This window comes from Gavialis gangeticus, unplaced genomic scaffold (genome assembly GCF_001723915.1).
Source record: "Gavialis gangeticus isolate Ggan-Ray unplaced genomic scaffold, GavGan_comp1, whole genome shotgun sequence".
Classification (NCBI taxonomy): domain Eukaryota; kingdom Metazoa; phylum Chordata; order Crocodylia; family Gavialidae; genus Gavialis; species Gavialis gangeticus.
In genome coordinates this window covers 33156511-33178487 of record NW_017729026.1, presented here as the reverse complement: position 1 = coordinate 33178487, position 21977 = coordinate 33156511, and positions in this window count along the sequence as shown.

Genomic DNA, 21977 nt, shown 5'->3' with positions numbered 1-21977 from the left:
CTTTCAGTCCTGTAGCACTGCCATCACACTCATACTGTTTGGTAAATGGTCACAGATGGAGTGTAGCTTTCAATTGCAACACAAAGGTATTGACAAGAGTCCTTCAGAGTGGACTGGATTAATGTGGAACAATAATAGCTGCATTGATCTCTAATATGTTTTTAGTAACACTGGGTGCATCCACACACCTGCTTTTTAGCCTATTTTAATGCATAATAAATCATCACAAAAAATACGAGCTTTCACGAATGCACTTTAAAATGGACTAATGCGGCTTTTTCTAGTACCTCACAACAGAGGTACTAAATTTAATGCACATTATTAAAAGCACATTAATGAATGTGTAGATATGCCCACTGTGATGGGAATAAACTGGAGGGTCAGAGGAAGAAGCATTCATTAAGGAAACATCTTTGAAGCAAAGGAGGAGCCAGATCTGAAGTCCCATATTTTGACATAGAATAGACTTGTTAGATCATTTAGTCTTAGACCCTGACTGTGAAGTATTGTAGGCTACAGAGCTGGGCTTTCTTTCAGGCAAAATAATTAACTGAAAAAAGCAGATTTCAATTGACCAAAACTCTATGCAAATTCAACAAATAGTTTCAAACAAACAACCTGAAAACACTTGGGAAAAATCAATACATTTATTTCATTTTAAAAGTGAAGCATTTCAACTTTTCATTTCAAAATGAAGACTAGACTTACTTATTTTAAATTAAAAAAATAAATAGTAAAGAGGTATATGTGATTATTTCCATGAAGTAACGTATTTTGAATATGAATTTTTTTGATCAAGTGACATATTTTGGTTAACCCAAAATGAAAGTTTTGGGGTCCTCCTTTCAGTGATTATTTTTATTTTTTCAGTTTGCTAGGCAGTGAGCTAAAAAATCTCTTATTGACACAGATCTAGGGGGGAGGCAAAATGAAGTCCCAAACCATAACAGCATGGTCCAAGATTGTACCATCATTATTACAAGCACTGACAATACAGTTAATTTAATTAGGAGGGAGATAGAAAAAAAAATTCTGCGGAAATTCAGCTAGTTAGATGTCAATTGTCAAATGGGCCAACAAATAATAAGTTCAAGTAGAGCAAAAGTTTTGCTGAGTTTTAAAGATGCTGCCTGTAACAAAACTTGGCGTGATAAGGTTTCTGAACAAGACAGAATCCTAGACAGACCCATATATGCAAACAAGTAGTACATATAACAACAACAATAATAATACTTAGCATATGCACAGATTTCAAGATCTTAAGGCACTTTACAGAAAAGAATACATTTTACTTCTATTTTACAGTAAAGCATTTCATACATTTTGGAACAGACTGAAAGTATGAACCTGCATTCATTTCTAGTGGTGGATTTTTTGGGAGACTTCCACTACTAGAAATCTTTCTGGGAAAGGGAGCAATCCAGCCTGTTGCCACCCCCTTTGGCCTACTTCTGCACACTCCACAGACTGTGATGATGGTTGTCTGGGGACAGTGTGGGAGCAGCAGCTAGCTGTTTCACTCCTCCTGATCTAGGGAAGTGCAGGGAGCATTGCCTTACTGCTCCCTTCGTCACCAGGGGAGGGAGAAGCGGGACAATGCCCTACGGCTGTTCCTCAGACCAGGGTGTCCAAACAGGAGATTCTAAATAAAGCTCCAGATTATACATTTTAAAATATTGCTTTTCTTAGAAGTTATACAACTTCAGTTATTCTGCTGTAGCTTAAAGCTGGTTCATATAATCCTCTCAGCCAATGGAACTCCAGCAGAAATAGGAACAAGTAACTTGAATAAGTGAAAACTATTCCTCATTTGTCACACTCTCTTCTTCCATTTGACTTTCTTCCCTCCCCTTCCTTCATGAATACTTCTAGTCATGATTTTGGAGACCTGGAAATTCTCAAAGCTAAGTTTTATTTTAAAAGGCAACTGCAAATACAACTGAAATTTTTTTCTATTTGCATCCAGGGAGGGTTTTTTTTGTATTTTTGGTAAGTTTTACTGTTTTACTCCAGGCACAACCATGAGACTAATCTGAATTCTATTCTTTTTTTCCTGCACTATCACCAGAATAGTTTTCCAAGTTCCAGTAGTCAAATGGGATGATGCCCATTGAAGCCTCATAATATCATCACAATTCACCCTGTAAACAGTGAGTTTATTTGATTAAGACCGTGATTCTCAACCAGGGGCTCAGAGGAGATAAACAGATGAGGGTAGCATCAATCTCCAGGTGTAAGGAGAAAAAGAAAGGAAGGGCAGGCTCAGCCTCTCCCTGCCTGGAGGCTCCTTAGCCTGCACATCCTGGCCCCTCTCCAGGGAGGTAAGTACTGTAATAAAAACTCTAGTTTTTTAAATAGGGTGTCTCTCAATTCGCAGGAGTTATGAAGGAGTGCCTTGCATCTGACAAAGGGTGCTCTGAGTCTAAATATTTGAGGTTGATAACCACTAGATCACGGTCTTGCCAAGTACCCATTCTAAATACTACCTTGTGATAATAAGTTTCATAGCTTAGTTATGTGTTGTATGAAACCATTTTCTTTCACCTGTTCTAAATTTGATACCTTCCTACCTTTGCTGAGTGTTCCCTTCTTATATTATAAGCACTACCTGTTTTATTTTCTCTATACCAATTGTTCATGAATCCCCATCAATCTTCCCTATGCCTGAGGAAGGGTGTTTGTGCCCAAAAGCTTGCAAAGAACTTTTTTCCATCTCTTCAGTTAGTCTAATAAAAGATATCACATCTACCCAAAGAACCTTGCCTGCCTATGTCCTTAGACCAACACGGCAACAACCAACAACCCTGTCAATCCTCCCCCACTCTTTTTCTTCTCTGATCAAGACATTCCTAATCATATCAATCTCTCCTCATATGCACACACCATTCTTTATTGCCTATCTTTGAAGCTTTCTGTTTGTACTATATTGTTTTAAAAATTTGAATTGAATTGAATGTTCAACATTTTGAAAAAACTGTTGCGTTTCAGGGGAGGATTTACCATAGACTTATACAATGGCATAATACTTTCAGTATTCCCACTTATTCCCTAAGTATCTGAACACTGCTTTCTTTTTTCATTGTCATGTGCTGAGCAGATGCTTTCACTGAGGTGTCTACAATGATGCCCAGATTTTTTTTCCTGCACAGCTACAATTAGTTTAGAAACCAACATACTATGTGGTTCATTTTCTTCTTCCAGTGTGAATCCTTTCCTTTGCTAACACAGACTTTCAGTTGCGAAATTGCCTAGATTTGTTATGATAAGTAAGAAATTTAAGCTGACTGAGTTGTAATTCCACTATCAACTTACAGCTTGTTTAAGTTTTGTGGGGTTTTTTGTCTTGCTTGAGAGGCAACATTTTGAATTACTTTGCATTAAGTTATTTTTCTAGTAAGTACTGATTTAAAAGCTCATTGACTTCAACAGAAAGCCTTGCACTGATTTCAACAGACTGTGGACTCAGCATTAAAAGTTTTGTTGGCCTGTCATTTAATTTCCAACATCAAAACCTTTACTAAAACAATAATACAAATTTCTAGGAATGTTTCAGTCAACTGGATTGTGTTCAACTTAAGCCGTATTTGCTCTTTATACTTGAAATGAGAAAAGGGAATTGGAAAGTCAGAAAAATGTATTATCCTTGCATTTGCAAAGGATGTAATAGTGATAGGGTGCATCTACATGTGTAATCAGCACATAGCAATAAAGTCTGGTGTGGTTTGTACCAGAGTTTATTGCTCCTGGGTGCAGCACTTACACATGCACCCAGGATTGCTGCACAATCAGCCAGGGTGGAGCAGCCCCAGCTTGCAGAGGACTTGGGGGGTCAGCCTGCCAACCTCAGTTCAGTGTGCTGTGGAGGGGCTGGCTGGGGCACAAGGGTGCTAGCGTGGGGTTAGCCAGCACGGATAGGACCCGTGCACTCCAGCCAGCCTGTCACTGTCTGCACGAGCGTTTCAGCACACTAAATAACTCTGCCATAGGGTAGTACTTGTCCGGGACAGTTCTATCCTACAGTGGAATTAATGATTTTACTGTGCCCTAATAGGGTGTGTAGACTGTGATGCTTTACTGTGCTAATTAGTCATCTCTGGAGTAATGCATGCATGTAGATGCACCAATACCAACTCAATATTTATAGGAGGGGAGATCAAAACAGATTCCTGGGATGATAGATTTGAAACAATTATAACAAAACAGAAGACTATATACTCCTTAAAACATGACAGTAGCATGTATTGTGAAGCTACCATTTGCAGCTGTCCTAGAGAAGGTAAAACAATATAGTTGTGGTGTGTGCCTTGGGAAGGTGCAGTGAAAGGACAGGGATTTCCTGGCAGATGGAAAAGATTTTGAGGACAATGTGTTGTTGTCCTTTTGCTGCAGCTGTGGGTTTCCTTAATGTCTTTTTATTTCCAGACTGTTTCCCAGATTCTGTTGTAGGTATGCATACCTTGTTAACACGTCCATCTGTCCTTCAAGGTACTTGTGTAAGGAATGGTGAGAAGTGCAACAGTGAGGTGATGAAGAAATGTCAGGCACCTAGTTTCTCTTATGGAGGCTAAATTGCCTCAAGTAACATTATAGATGCTAACCTGCTGTTAGTTCCGCACATTTTATTAGCTATATATGCTTTAAATGTGAAAAGAAAAGTTATGCAAAATAATTTTGCTGCCAGCTGCAAGGAATAAGATAATGAAGGAGTATACACATGAGATGACAGTGAAGTAGTCTGTAGGGACAGCCTGCCCTGATGAAATAATGAAAAATCAGTAATGGAAGCTAAATCACTGCTAGTTCCAATTAGAGGAGCTAATTAAATGGGCCAGGATGAAGTTCAAACAAGCAAAATGTGGTGGGTGTCTGTCTGGTTATGCTGAATACTAACCATGAGCATGAACATCTGAAGAGTAGACCTGTCAGATTTGTGACAGTCCTTAGCTGGGAAAGTGTTTGCTTAAGGAGATGACTGATGGAATTTGTAGCCAAGAGATGAAAATATGATAAAAGTAGAGTTAAGAACAGATGGTGAAACAGGAGTTGTTACAGAAGGACCAAGCATACCAATGGACAAAATCCACCCTTCTGCAAGGGACCAGCACAAGGTCTATGCATCCCTTGAGTCTCAGAAATAGGACTCAAGAAGAACATAGTCCTTTTATGTAGCAATGACTGACACCCAGTGTGAGGTGCTATCCTTGCACAAATTGGCACTATTGATATATGAATTATGAATTGCTGTGGAACAAAACAAGGGAAAAATTGAGCAAAGCTCTAAGGAGAGGATGGGTGTGCAACAGGTCCCTTTCACTTGAATATATATAATAAACCCTGTATGCTAAAGCTCTAGATAATTTGAAGTGTTGGCAAGGTTAAAACAACAAGAAAACCAAGGAATAAAAAATGAGCAGAAGTAACTTAATAGGAAAAATGAGGGCAATTTGTGGACTAAAATAACTTTAAAATGGAACGCAATTGCTTCTCTTAATATAGAGGAAAGAAAACTGGGGTGCAGAGTGAGCAATGGAATAAGGCTAATGAGAGAGAGTCTCAAAATGAGACTAGGAAAATCCATGTGACCTGCCAGCATAGATGAAAAAACAGGGCTGCAAGTAATGCTTTTGGGAAGGAAATTTGGTTGAAAAGACCTACATTAAGTGAGGATACACAGACCATATCCTCTCTGGTGTTTTGGACTAGACCGATCTATAATGCAGACTTACATCCTGCATTCTATGATCCCAGAAATTCAAAGTTTTGCTGCTCATTGCTGGGTGCATGAGAAGGAGAAATCTTTGGAAAAGCATCAGTCCTCCTTTGTCTTTTGATACTACCATGACCGTAAAAAAGAAAATGTAGCTCTATAAATTATCAGTGCCACTCACACAAAAATCAAGCAATGAAACAGCACTACAAAGTGGCTTCTGCAGATCCACTGATAAGGTATTTTCCCCCTTTGATTAGTGTTTCTGTCACGGTGATGTTTTTTTGTTTTTTGGCTTCTACCCCTCCCTCTGCCCCATATATACAAGGTTTACAACAGATTTCGTGCTAGAAATGCAGGGAATGTGAACTCAAACAAACACACACAAAAAAACCTTGCACATACTCTCAAGACTAAAGAATAAGAATAATTACACCTAAGTGAGAGAGATATCTGGTTGATTTGCACTTGATACCTATTTTCACTTGGCATAATGGAGAAAACCCACAATTCTCAAAAATACAGTAGTGAATTCAGAAAAGAAAATAGCCCTTATTGCAGGCTGTGTGTGTAGGCACCAAACCAGAGGGCACTACATGTGTGAATAAAGGAGGAGCAAGATTACTACTGAACTTTGACAGAATGCAAGCATGACAGTATTCAGCTTTCAGCTGAAGACAGATGGGTGGAATCCTATTTCTCATGTTTAAAATATGTGGTTTGGACTCCAAAGCAGTCTATTTTATTCAGCAGAAAAGACCCGTGTCAAAAATAAGCTTTGCTTTGGCATTTGTACAGATAAAACAATCCTTTTGTGATTTGGGGTGTGAGTCACTACAGGAGCTGGATGATAACAGAAGTATTAACTATACTAGTATTATATCTGCCAGCTGCAAGTGGGTTTCCTGATTTGGCAACTCAGGCTAGTGCCAAAAGCTGTTCTCCAAACAGTTGTCCTTTTGTCAAAAATTGGAACCATGTAGCCAAAATCTTGGGGGTTTCTTAAGCAACCATACCTGGCCTCTCAAGAGTTTGCACCACACTTGTGGGTACTTGAATAGATTTACTTGGTTTTTCCTGGATTGCAGAGGTGCCTGAAGAAAAAAGATATATCATACCTCTGCATGAATACATAGATGTGCATGCCTGTGAGGTACATAGACCTTCACCCTTGCCTTCATGCGAAACTGCTTGTAGCCAGAGCTGGGCCTCAGCACTAGTCACATTTGGAGAGGTGGAGGGATTTCACATTTGGAGATACAGGAGAGGAAGAGGAAATGTTTCTTTAGCAAGTCAATTTATCACTAGGACTAGGAACAGACATTCAAAAAGCCTGACCCTGAATTGATTCAATCTTTGCAGGTTAGTGTAACCTGGCTAAGCTGAACCAGTTTGTAACTTCACAGACATCCCTTCTGGATTGAAAAAATGCAGGCACATGCCTGCAGTGGCTTAGGCTAGAAGCCGGGGAATGCTAGAGCAACCCTCTCTCCCTTCCACAGTACTGAGCTGAGGGGGGCGGGGTGTGGCCAGGCCCTGGCAGGATGCTGATTAGGGAGAGGTTCCCCCCCACCCAACCAGAGAGGGACCCAGCAGGAAGTTGATAACAGAGCATTTAGTTACACAGCAAGGAGTTACACAGACAGCTGCTAGCATTTATCAGCCCATCAACAAAACAAAGCCACTCTCATTAGTTCAAGCTCTTCTTAAACTACTTTTTCCAAGGAAGGAATGGAGGGACATTACCAGCTGCCTGTTGATTAGCTCCAAAAAGCCCTAAGCCGACACTATCCTGCCTGCTTTTGTCTTGTCTCCCACAGAACAGACCATTGCCAGCATGTGGTCTGCTAGCTAATGCTGAGAGGTATCTGTGTAAGGCAGAGGGGAGTGGGGAATCCCTGGCTGAGCAGGGAATGGTGGGATGGGGAGAGCAGGAGGAAGCCAGGCAGACGCTGCTGTACTTGCAGTCTCTGCTGGAGCTGCAACCAAGGAGCAGAGGGGAGGGGCCAGCCCTGCTGGGCTAGAGCAGAGAGCAGAGCCCCACCCAGGGCTACAAAGCATCTGGGATGCTGGGGGATTCTGATTTAACTTAAACCATGAAGATGTCTGGGACAGACATTGCATAAACTGGTTTAACTCAAATCAGTTAAGTCTGATATTACATTCATCCAGGTTTATCTCAAACCAGTTTCAGGCATTTTCAAATTGGTTTATGTACACTGAATGTCTGTTCTGTTAAAGGTTTAAACCAGTTTCTGATCACTTAAACTGGCTAATGTCTGTCCCTAGCCTCACTGGGTGAATCTGATCAGATGTCTGGAATGTTGGAAGGAGTCCTGAGGAAACTGGTTTTATTTTAGGGGTTCTCAAACTTTTCAGTAGGCTAAATACAGTAGTGGTCTGAGATGCCTACACGGCACTGCCTAAATTAGGTGTCTTGCTCCAGCAGTGGAATCTAGAACTGTAGGTTAGGGACTCACTCTCTCTTGGCAGTGCCTAGGGAGACTGAGGTACTTCATAAAGGGCCAAGCAAGGAACTATCCAGAGCCAGCCGATAAAAAATACACAGGCATGCATCTGAATGCCCACTCTTCTCCAGAGTTTAGGTATGTGAATTGGTTGCAGGCTGGTTTCTCCATCCACATGGGATCCAGAAGTGTCTATAAATATTTCACTGCCTTCTTTTTAAAATGCAGCTTGGAAGGAGGAGGAAAGCAGCATCCCGTCTTTATTTAATAGCCTAGCAGTTAGAGTTCCTGCTGAGGAAGTGGAAAACTGTGGCTTTGGGGAAAAGAAGGGTTTGAGGGGTCCTGATCCAGAAGGAAATAAAACCCAGGAGTGTCCTAACCACCAGGTGATAGGTCAAGTTGCTGATGTCCCACTGTCCACCAAATAACTGGCTTTGGTCCATACTCACAAGACTATGACTGTATTTTGTCCAAGTCTTGTTGAATGTAAAATACCAAAACAGTCTTGGGAGCAGGGACCAGAGCCCAAGACAAGAGAACTGTCACTTGCAAATCAAGAGAAATGAGTCTTCCACTTTTTGGTACAGGCGAGATCTCACCTGGAGTGCTGAGTCTAGTTTTGCGACCCACACTACAAGACAGACATAGAAAGAATGGAAAGGGTCCAGCACAGAGCAACAACAGTGCTTGTTGCTGTGCCTGGGACACAAGATTTATGAGGAAAGGCAGAAAGAACTAGACTTACTTAATCTCAAGAAGAGATGATTAAGAGGGAATTTGATGATCAGCTGAAGGGTGATTATAAAGAGGTTAGAGACAGTCTTTTCTCTGTGGCTGTAGGGGACAGTTCTAGGAGTGATGGCATCAAACTGCAGCAGAGGAAATTTAGTTTAGAGTTTAGGAGTGCCATTTTGACTATGAGGATGGTCAAACATTGGGACAGGCTATGTAGAAATTGTTGAAAACTTCTAAGGATATAGATTCTAGAATAAGTTAGACAGACACTTGGCTGGGATGGTTTAGTCAGGGATGATCCTGCCTTGGGCAGGAGACTGGACTAACTTCATATGTTCCCTTCCAGCCCTACTTTCTTATGATTCTAAGGACTTAGACACCACAACACCTAATTTACAGGTGCCTGACCCTAGAGTACAATCCCAAATTGAAAGCAAGGCACCTAAAACTGTGCTGTGCAGAAATGAGTAGTTAGGTGCCTCATAATGATTTCAACATTAGTTATGCACCAGTTCTAGCATGGGCACCAGCAGCCAATCGCTGATGGAGGGGTGGGGGGAATCCAGTGACTGATCGCTGACCCCAGAGGTGCCGGCGACAAAACCGGAAGTGCCATTGGTGCTTTGCTCAGCACCCATACTCCCCAGCCAGTGCCAATCTCAAGCGGGGCACCAGCTGGCACTTATCTTGGTGCCCCCACTCCCCGGCAGGTGAGGGCTAATCTCAGGGCGCGTTGCCTGTGCTTCTAAGGCTGTGATTCTCAAGGATGCTACAGGAAGAGTGAGGAGATAAGTGAGGTGTGAGAAAGAAAATAGATAAGGGCAGGCTTAGATTCTCCCTGCCTGGCAGCTCCCTTGCCCAAATGGCCTGGCCCCTCTGCAAGGAGGTAAGTACTGTAATAAATACTGTTGTATTTGAAATGGGGTGCCACTCAATTCACAACAGTTATGGAGGGTACCTTGAGTCTAAAAAGGTTGAGAACTGTTTAAAGGTTTTGTCCATTGGGAGGAACAGTACACTGCTAGACAGAAAGGAGAGTAAGAGGCAGGATGGTTGAGACAACTTCTGTTCTACCCTGCCCTTGTGTAACACTTCCTCCTCCAGTTCCCAGATGTTTCCTTAAACAGGAATATTAGGTGGGAGACGTATTGTTCTGTTCAGTAAGAAACCAAGTGCAGAACCAGGAGTTACTCAAATCAGCAGAATTTCTCTATAAAATTCGTTCTCCCTTCCCATTGGTTAATATTTTTTCTCTCTCTCTCTCTATATCAGGGCTGTTCTGTGTTGCCTTGTCCATTCGGATACCAGTCCTGCAACGAACAATGCACTGGCAGACTTCTAAGTCTACCTAGAGCCCATATTACTGGCAGTGGGGCTCTGCATAGACACAGCTGTCTACCTCCACGTTGCAAGGATTTAGAGGCAGAGACTATAACTTGCTGGGATCTCGGGCATCTGTTGGAATGTAATCTAATGACTGTAAAACAGTGCATGGCAGTGGCAGCTATAGCAATAATAAACACTACTCATGGTCATGAATAGCTACCCTTATCTACAAGGAAACTTTACATTTTATCACCTGGAAAGAAGTTGATAAAACTTTTTAAAGTTCCCCAGTAAATAGCAAAATTATACTAAATAGAAAATTTAATCGTGCTTGTGTATGTGTGCATATAATTTATAAAGTGTGTTAATTGTTTCGTTATTGTTTTTTTTTCCAAATTGATTGCCATATAAGTTAAAATAACCTATAGACTAATTTAGTGTATTCTGAAGAATTGTCCTTTCCCAGTGCTGTTACTGAAGGAAAGTAAAATTGTCCTAAAATCATTCAATTCTGATGGAGTGTTTGTGTGCTTTTCAGCAGGCCAGACCATTAAGCCATTTGTATTCTGCTTTGGACATACAGTAGTAAATCAGGCAAACAAAGGAAGCAATCAGAACAATCTGTTTAAAACAAAATTGCTTGACATCCTTGATACTTTACAATCATGCATCAGCTAGCACAATAGCTCCTTTGGGAGTTTGGGATTAGCTACAACCAGTAAGCTATAATTAACAATAGTGCCTGACCTTTAAGGTATTGTAGTTTTGGCTTTTCCTTTTCTTGGTTTTGGAAGTATGAGGTCTCTGTGTGTCTGGTGAAAAAGGCGGTGAAGTTCTAATTCTCCTATCCCCTTTTGCTGTGACTTAATGTTTAGTCAGTGATTTGTGTTTTATGTGCATCTATGGCCACTTCCTTTTGCAAATGCCTTATTCAAATGTCAAACTTTCCCAGGCATGCCCATCCCTTCTGATGGACCAAATAGGATTATGCTTCTCTCTCTGCAGTCAAATCTATGACACAAACTTTAATTTGATAACTAAGATAAACCTCAATGCATCTTGCTATTAAAATCAAGTTACTTTACAGTATATTTTTCAGAATGTCTCTTCATGTGATGTGCGCCACAGAACAATGACATAATTGCTCTGTTCTTTCTCTGTCCCATGAAAACTGACCGTACTTGGCAAAAAGACAGGCTGCCTGTCCTCCTTGAAAGGAATGAGAATCAACATGAACAAATAATACCAATGAGATATATTCAAAAGAATTTCTAAATCATTAGCCAAAGCAACCTTGCTAACTTTACAAGTGTCCCACAACCTACTCTTTTTAGCAAATGCTGTCAAGGCTTAGGGAAACTGGAAGGCTCTAGTATACAGGAAGAATGGGCAGCTGGCCTAGGACAACAAACTGTTTAATTACTACGTTGTTGTGTGAGTGACTGTCATCTGTGAAAAGAGGATGTTTTTCAGTTTGTCCTTGGCAGCCAAAGCTCTAGAAGACAGTGCTAGAAGCTAATCACATTACAAATTAAAAAAACCCCAAAAACCCACAACAATTTTCAAAGTTGTGGTTAGAAGTGTAAAGAAACAGAAGGGATTATGAAGTTTGGATATAGATCTAAACATCTTCAAAGGTCAAGGTTTGTCTCTCCAATTATTAAAGTTTATGTAAAGTATGCCTTACTTGAATAACCACTAAAATCAAAAGGAAGTCTGTATCTGTAGAAAGTCTATATCTTTGCTTACTGTATAACTGTGATTTATGAATGCTTATTTGTGATAATGGTAAAGTTCTTCAAGTGTGCGGTTCCCAGCTCCCTGGAGATGAGACTTTTTATCAAACAGGGTGAACAAAATTAACTTTTTACATCAGGTGAAGCTAGGCACATATCACCAGCTATAAAGCCACAATTTTGCACCACGTGTATTGTTGTGCTCAAAATCATTACCTTCTTTAAAAGATTTCACAAAAAAATGTGTCTATATGAAATATATTTAAAAATTGTGAGACTATTTGATTTCGCTATAATTCAGCAAAACGATACATATCAACTTTAAACATATAAGATGTGTAGTCAAAATATTAGGTACATTAACTTATTGTTAAACAGATTAACCTGGCCTTTACTTCTGAGTATATGTATATAGATTTAAATGTGTCCAGTACCAAAGCAGATTTTTTTTTGCTGAGGAGGCAGCTATCTACTACATACTAGCACTTGAAAAAACATTGTATTCTGCTAAAAGAATTATATTCTTAAAATTGAAATATCTCAAAATGTTCTCTGTACTGCTCATCTTCTTGTCACAACTCCAAAAGCTTCTGGATAGTAAAATAACTGAACTTTATACAGTTTCTTCACTAGGAAGGAAAAAGAAAACCAGCCCACACTACTGCACTTTGTCATTTGCTGTCAAAATGACATGTTGATGCCTCTTGCCAGGAAGTAGCCTAGCAGCATAATGAAGCAGACAAAGCAGTTCATCTGTTCAGTATTCCCATCAGAAGTTCTGAAAAATTGCATCAATTTGTATTAAACAGAAAGATAAATTCCTAAGTTACTTAACATGCTCAGAGTTGTTTAATGACCACAGGGTGCCAAAGACATCAATACATTTTTGGGTACTTACTAAAGTCCTGTGACACTTTAATTCCCAGGACTTATGAGCATATTGGATTTTAGAGGGCTACATAAAAGTAGCTTGGTACCATTAAAATGCAGTATGTTATGATAAAGCCATTCATCTGTTTTGTACTGAGAAGACAGGGTAGGCATACTTCTTTATAGAGTAAGAAAAACAGGCGTATACTCATGGAAACAGTCACAACAGTAAATAGAACAAACTACAACCCTCTGTCTTACTGCCTTTGTGTTGGGTTTAGAAAATATTTTATGGAACTCAGAATGTGACTGATTGTAGCATTACTGTAAGCAGTCTCCCTCTTATAGTATAATTGCATCTGATAAAAATCAGGAATGCCTTTTGGGGATCTTGGAGGGGGAAAGGGATGATTAGTTTAGCATCTTTATGGTGAAGAGCCATTTTGCAATCTCTTACTGAAGGTTAAATAATTATTAGACCACAACTCCATGCAGCGCCCAACGACTAGGGAGACAACAATCCTCTCGCTCATGGGTCCTGTTACTCATTAGCCAGAGCAAGCAGGGAGCAAACGCTACTTGCACACGTTGCTTGCAACAGCTTTATTCAGAATGGAGACAGCTTCGGGCAAAGGTCCTAAAAAACCCGACAAACCGGGACCTGCACTAAACAATAGTTTTTTCCCAAATTTATACACTTTGGTTTATGGTTATTAACATGTATTCCACCTCCATCCCTCCTTCTATTCCACCCACTTCTCCTCCCATCTCAAGCTCTGCCCCTGTTTACTGTTTGCTTCATCAGTATGGGATTGCCTATGCATTTTATTCATTTACATGTCTTTTTGCTATAAGCGCATGTCCAAGACCTTGACTTTACTTCTTCAGTCAATGGGTGGACTTTGACTAAAACCTGGAAGCTTCTGGAGGCTTCTTCACCAATCACCATTCACCTTTTTGCATATGTTCATCTCGGATTCTGTTACCAGTTATGTGTTGTTTTTCACATTCCAATCTGTTTTCCTGTCCCATGTTGTACCATCTTCCACATTCCTAAAGCTTCACCTCATTCACAGCACACAGACTCACTTGAAAATGGTTGACACAGTTAAGATGGTTACTTAGCATAAGCAAATGGCTTAGATATCATTCTGCCTTGTAGTCAACAACTTTTGCTAGCCACAGATTAAAGCCTTCATTCAGCTGCAAATCCAGTGCTCCCCAAGATCCAAATACAGTCACCCTAACAATAATATGTATTCAAGATAGCTTTCCATCACTTGCCTTCTAATGCGTTTTCCTTCTTACATACTGTGACAATAATGCAGACATGGAGCACTGTCCACTTCAGATCTTATTTTGCTTTTCAAATCACTAAAACATTTTACTTCAGATTATACAATGATCCTAGGCAAGGGTAGCATTAAGGCATGCAGAACGTATAATCGAACCAGTTGAGCTGGTGAGAGTCCAGAACGGCATTAGTACGTGTGCAACTGCTAAAGTTTGTCAATTTTTGTGCTGCTGTTAGTATAGTTTAGTGAAGAGTCAAGTCCCAAAAAGGAAAACACACCTCTGACCCTAGAGGTTTTAGTATTTCAGTTAGAGCTTTTGGGAGGCTACAGAACTGGAAAGATTTAAAGGATCTTTCCATTTTTATCCATTATTTAAAAAATTGCACCCAAGATGGTCTTGTTTTTGCTGAGCACACAGCTTTATCTTCTTGGTCATGGAAAACCCAAGAGGCAGTTAAAATGGTACAAACAGGCAGGAGGTAGAGAACCCATGCAGAGCGGGGACAGGGCCTGACTGTTTCCAACCAATGTTTGAGTCAGTTTCTCAATGGAGCCGCAACTGTGGAAGGCTGTAAGAAAGGTAATGAACTGTTATTTTGTAATTCAGCAGCTTCAGCATTGTTCCTGCTTGCAGATGAAGGGGTGGAAGAAGGTGGGCTTCTGTAAGCAAGTTATTCTGTATCGAAAGGCTTGTTATTTTTCCTCAGCCTGACAAAGGGTTTTTAAACTCAAAAGCTTGCTTAAAATATTTTCTCCCAACTATTTAATTTGGTCTAATAAAAGATGTCAGATTCACCCAAAGAGCCTTGTCTGCTTATGCCTGAACCTAACAATCCTAAGAATTTGGGTTATCCCAATAACCAGAAAATAAAATGAAGAGGAAATTGTGCTTAAGTAACAGTATAAGTTGTCTGTTAAATGATTTCAAAGCAGAAGAGCTTGGCAGGGGTTGGGGCAGTTGTCTATTAGGTTGGTTTTCAGCTTCAAATAAAAAAACCCACCAGAACAGCTCAGAGAAGCCTGTCAGGCAGTCTAAAATCAGTGCTTGTGCAATGAGCTGGGGCTCCCCCTGTGCCTAAAAATAAATGACCTAACAATGAACGTTTCAAAGCTGCAGCTTGCAACAGCAAATCAAGAAGCATTACTGCTCTGATTTACACTTTCTTGCAGATAGGAGGTAAGGTGGATTCAAGTCCAAAGCTATCACAGGATAAATGCCAGTTGTTGGTCATGTCCCTTGCTTTCTACTTTATATGAAATTTCCTTTATCCTTGCCTATCCACATGCAACCTTCACTTTTAGTTCTTGCATCTTCCTATTTTTATTGTTGGGAAAAGAGAAACAATTGTTTGAAACTGATGTTGCTGTTTTTTGTTGCAATTAAAAAGTTTTTTAAAAAGCCCAATTTAGAATGTTTTAAGCCTAATTTTCTGTAATTTAGTCCTGTAGCTTTTAAAACATTTCTGACTTGTCTTACACAGAAACCACTTCTAGTAATAATATGTTCTCATATGGAAAATGGCAATTTTAGGATGTCTGTGCAATCAGTTATTAAGAATATTAAAAAGATAAAAAGTACAGAAAGGGACTGTTTCAAAAAAGATTGTTTTTTTGCGTAAGTTTACCAAAGAAATACACAAAACAATGGTTTATGTCTGCGCTCATTAAATTAACTTCAATTTTAGCAAACATCTTTTTGGCAGTATTTGAGTACAGTGTCAGGTAATTTCCTCAATGCAAAAGATTTAATTTTACCATCCTGAAACAGAAGGCAACACATTTTAAAACCTATTCAATGTGGAAATTCACTTTTAAACATATGAAGTTAACCTTGAAAAGAGATGAGTTAACATTGTTTAGGCTCTATATAACCAGCAATGGTTTGGTTGCAGGTCTGTTTAACATTCAAGTTTAAATGCTTCCGAATTGCATGTGAATTATCACTGTTAATCCTAGAGAATAAAACAGTATTCTCAATTACTTCAACAGAACAAATGTGTCTGATCCACGTCCACATTTTTGTTTACCCTGGGTTGTGTGGCTGAATAGATTATTTATCCAAGGAAAAACAAATTACTTCCCAAAGGCTCTAACCCTGATATAGTTTACCTGGAAATTTGGCACTTCCTCCATAAAGAAATTAAGAGAGGTGCTTAGCCATATTAGTCTTGGGTTAGGTAGAAGGTAGGGCAGGATTGTACCTCAGGGCACTTATACACATGCTCCAGGGTGGAGGTGGACAGGTGTTTTAATTAAAGCAGCTTCCAGGAGCCACTCTAATTAAAATGCATTCAGGGTCTCGTGCATTCAGTGTCCTATGTTTCAAAATGGCGGTAGGGACACTTTAACTAAACCTTGTGCCATGATATTTAAAGCGCCCTTCCACCATTTTGAAGCACGGGATACTGAATACACGAGATGCTGCAGCACGCGGGACGAAGCGTTCTGACTGGAATGCTCTGTCAGACTCAATTAACCAGAATGTGTTGGAGCATGTGGAAAGGTGTCTTAAGGTGCCAAACAGCTGTACTGCATAGAAATTAGTGACTTGAGAGATAAGGGAGCTCTCTAAGGGCATGTGTAGACAAAATGGGGGCCCTAAATTGAAGCTGTGGGTTTTTAAAAACACTGCTTCAATTTAGGGCCTTTTAAACCCGTATTGTGCACACACCCAAATTTACCTGCCTCTCCGGCAGTGGGGAAGGGAGGGCAAGCTGCCAGCGGGTGAAGCAGTTCTTGGGTGGCAGGCGGGGGGCTGATGCTTCCCCCAATGGCAGTGGCAGCCTCCGCCCACAGGCAGCCAGCTCGGGCTGTCCTAGGGGGTGCTACAGCCACAGAGGGAAGCACTGGGCTGCCATGCAGCTCAGGCAGGCAGGCTCCAGGGAAAAAAAAGATCAGGCTCACCGCTTTTCTTGGGCAGAGCCTACCTTCCTGGGCTGCTGCCAGGCTGCCTGCAGGGCTTCCTGCAGAGCCCCTGAGCTGCACGGAGCTCGGTGCTCTGCTCTGGGGCTGTAGGGCAGCAAATGAAAACTCGCAGGAGTTTTAGTTTGCTGCACCCCAAGTTATTTAAGGCGCATTACTTCACTGAATGTGCTACAGCATCTGGAATTACTGTGCAATGTGCTGCTGACGTGCAAACACCAGCACCATTAAAGCATTTAACCTGCTTTTAATTGTTGTGTATACATGCCCCTCGTTTTGTCTACATACAGCCCCAAACCATAACTTTTGGTGGTTCAAACACTAATTGGCAAGTGTGATTAAATAGGACTGATTAAGAATCAAATTAAAGGCTTTGCTGCAGAGAGGGGTCAATTTTCATCAACTTGGCTGTCTTCTGGGAATGCTACATTTGTGAACAGTCATTTCACTGTCAGCAGGTGTTTTTCTGAAGTGAAGCAAGCACCTCATGCTATGTAAGGTCAAAAACTGACTCCTCCTTCTGGGCTTTTCCCTTAATAATAAAAAATAAAGTAAGAAAGGAAAAAAAAAAAGAAATCCTTCTAGGTTGGATTTGTTGCAGTTCCCACCAAGACTGAAACCTAGATCCAATCCTGTGACTCCTGTTTGCCTTGGAAGAAGTTAGTGAACCTGTCTGCTTTAGTGAGTCAGCAGAACCTACCTAATAGAGCTGTGCGACGCTTCAGTCGCTGATTCGATTTGGTGGAGGTTTGGCCTGATTCAGCGGCCGAATCTCCGAATTGAACCAGGAGACCCTTTAACCTCTCTGAATCAAACTGGAACCCTCTGAACTGATTCAGAGAGATTCAGTGATTCAGACATAGACACAGCTGTAAATGTTTTTTCTACATACCTCAAGGTACCAGGTGGCTTACGAATGTTAAGACGGTGGGGTTGATGAAGCATCCCATGGGAGCATGGGGGGGTTCCCAGCACACTCAGCAGCAGACCCAGAAGTGGACCAGAAGCACTTCTGGTCCACTTCTGGGTCCACTGTGAAGGACCTCCCCTCGCCCCCCACCCAGCTTGGCGACTGGTGCCTCCTGGGTCTGGGGAGGCACCCAGGGTCCACCACCCAGGACGCGGGGCCCCTCTGCACTTCTGTGGAATGCTTCATCTGCCCCACCATCTCAGCATTCACGAGCTGTACCTGGTACCTCAAGGTACGCAGGAAAAATATTTATGGTCTTCAGATCTGGATTTGGCCAAATTGAATCAGGACAGTGATCCAAATCAATGAATTGAATCACTGTCCCCTGAATCGGGCTGAATCTGAATCCGAATCGAATACAGCCTGCTTCGCACATCCCTACTACCTAACTCTTCCCTGCTGGGAGCAACAAGTGACATATTTCAGCAAACAATGGCCTGTTACACTGAATGTAGGCAAACATCATCTACATCACTGAAAAATTCCTCTGAGCTGGTTTAAAATACCCTTGACGCAAATGCATTAAAAATTATAATACTTTGAAACCATTTAAGATAAAACAACATTTCTGGTTGCCATTTAAAACTGAGAGAGAACCCTCAAGAAGAAAAATCAAAGACTCACAGAAAAATAAAGCTGGAAGGAGGAACCTCAGGAGATCTAGTCCAACAGGTCTGCTCAAGCAGGATTATCCCTGTCTAAAAATCCCAGACAATAATTTGGTTCATCATAATTTTAAACCCCACATTGACAGCGATTCCACAACCTCTCTAAACTTATATTTATATTTTAGAAACCCCAACATAGAGTTTTATTCCCAGTTTTAATTATTTATGGAATGGCCAGCAGGCCTTGCCAGGAGCTCAATTTCAAGAGCATAGGGCTTTAGAGAAGGCAGCAGATCAGGTAAGGGAAAGGAATCAGAGTGCCACTTACGAAGGGTTAATATGTTGCATGCCCACCAAAAAGGTTGGCCTCCACTGCTGTACAAAATAGGAGTGGCTCATATGGCTGGCTGGTGGACTAGGAAAGGAGGGAACATTGCCTTGGCTTTGCTTTCTGCCTCCTCTTTCAGTCAGCAGAATCCCACTTACGGATGTTTGCATTTCAAGCCCTATGGATCTGGAGGTTGCTGGATAGGGGCATAGCCATCCTTGTTGACCACATCATGATACTCTCATGAAATCCTGATTACTCTCTGTTCAGACTGATTAATGATTCATGCCATTACTTTGGATAGGCCTCTTGTCTAGGATGTGGAATCTCCCTTTTTCCTTGGCAGATGAGCCTTCCATATACAGCACTTAGTAGCTTGGATGTCCCTACCAGTCACTGAAGGACTCATAGAAAATGAGGGTTGGAGGAGACCTCAGGAGGTCATCTAGTCCAACCCTCTGCTCAAAGCAGAACCATCCTAAACTATAACATCCCAGCCAAGGCTTTGTCTAACCAGGTCTTAAAAATCTCCAAGGATGGAGCTTCTACAACCTCTCTGGGTAACATGTTCCAGTGCTTTACTATCCTCCTAGTGAGAACATGTTTCCTAATATGTAACGTAAGCTTCCCTTGCTGCATCTTGAGACCATTGCTCCCTGTTCTGTCATCTGCATTCACTGGGAAGTTTAGAGCACAGGCCTGATTCAGTGCTCAGTTAATAGTTGTTTCATTGATTTAAACAAGCTTGAAGAAATCTCTACAGCTACGGATATACACTCGTCATATTTTTCAGGAGAAAAGTCTTATAGACCCAGCACCAAAACATTAGAATTTCCCTCCTCTTACTCCCTCTTCAGCTTTCTTAAAATTAGTTTTCAGTTGGCTTTTAATATCTGATAGCTACAATTACAACGTGAGAGTTGGCAACAGTTATTTAATCTCATTCATTGTGCTAATTTGTGAAATTTATGAATCTGGCTGCCTTAAGAATACTTCAGAATTGAACTATATACAAACCTGTTATTTTTAATAATTTTAACGGAGTTTGTAACTTAACTTTAGGTAGTCAGCAATAAAAATCATGCTATTATGTGGTTCTGGTGGGATACCCTTCTCAAAAAGGGGTGAGCTTCACTTTGTCCCAGCTTCACTTTTTTGGTAGATCTAAGGAGTACCTCTATATATAGTGTACTGCAGCAGTCTAATCTACAGGTGACAGACACATGGATAAAGGGAGCAAGAGTCTATTTTGAAGGAAAAATCAAAGTCGTCTCACCAGATAAAGACATAAAACCCCCTACTTTTCCTGTTCATTCTGTTTCTGGGACACCTAACAGTAGGCTGAGAAATCCAGGCAGACTTAGGAGACTGGGACATTGATACATCTTTCTTAAAGAGCAGATATAGCCTTCCAATACTCCTGGGCACAACTATCCTCTGAAACATTTACTTCTAATATATCTGTAATTCAGGGTTGTCCAAGTATAGCTTGTAAGTGCTTGCACCTCTTTCATTGCTGCTTGTGGGGAAGGGCTGTCTGCCATTGGTGCTGCCTGCTTGGCAAGGGGTGAAGGGTCACATGTAATGTGGGCCGGATGGGGGCTGTACGCTGCTCATGCAGCCAGTGTGGCAGGGGACTTTACACTGCTGGCATTACCCGCTGAGCAGTGAGGGGGTGGGCAGATTTTGGCAGGCGCTGTATGCTGTTGTCACTGCTCACAGTGGAAAAATCCTGGGGGGCCTGACCCCACAGTGTATGGCTGGTGCAGCGTGCAGCCCAGGGAACATGCCAGTGCTGCATGCAGCCCCAGGCTCAGGGGAAATTAGACACACCTGCTGTAACTTGATGGTAGTGAAACTGAAAGCGTTTTCAGTAGAAATCTGTAGACAATTCTACAGAAGTTTTCTATGAATCTTCAGAACCGTATAGAACACTTTAACGAACATTTCACACTTTATTTTGTATGCCAAACCTGCAACCAGGTTTTCTGCTATTTTTTAAAATAAATGTGAGGAAACAGTGAAGAACACAAAAACAATGCTACACTATCTCTTTACTTAAACCAGAGGTGCATCCATAGAGATTTTGGGGCCAATACCGATAGCTGATATTTAAGCAGACATATTGGCCAATAATGATTCAATTTCCGATACAGCTGCCTCCAGCTGATAAGTCCAGTGTGGTGGAAGAGGAGGGGAGAGGGAAGGGGTGTGGGGAGGGGGCAGGTCAATGCCCTCATGTTGAGAGAGGGGGCGGGGCAGGCACTGCCCAGGGGAGGCAGGGGGGTGGAGGACCCACAGGTTGGGGGGTGGGGTGGCTCCCACTGCTGCTTGCACCCCAGGAGGGGGTGGGGGGAGGCGTATGCCCCCTGGATCTGCGTGGGTCAGGCTGCAGCCAGGGCTGCACATGGCTCTTCTCAGTGGTGCTGGGCTCCAAGCAGGTGTTAGCAGCACTGGGAGGATGCTGCATCCACCCCAGATTTCATCTCTGCTCCCAGCACCACTGTTGCCAACCGCCTGGTGCAGCCCTGGCTCAATGCCCACCCCTACCCACATGCAGGGAAGAGCCGGGGCTACATTGAGCAGCTGGCGGCGGCAGCACTGGGAGCGGAGTGGCGGAGAAATTTGGGGTGGATGCAGCATCCTTCCAGTGCTGCTGGCGTCTGCTCCGAGCCCAGCCCCTGCTGAGAAGAGCCCCGCACAACCCTGGCTACAATGCAGCCTGCCCCACCCCATGCAGATCCAGGGGTGTACATGCCTTCCCAGGATGCAAGCAGCAGCAGGAGCTGCCTCCCCCCAACCACAAAACGTGGCTCTGGCTCCTCCACCCCACCCCGGGCAGTGCCTGCCCTTGCCCCCTCCCTCACTGCGGGGGGCATTGATCTGCTTCCTCCATACCCCTTCCTTCCCCACTCCTCTTCCACCACACAGGATTTACCAGCTGGAGGCAGCTTCACCTAATGTTTGGATGCCTGGCACCCAGAATCCAGTGAAATCCATAAATTTGAATTG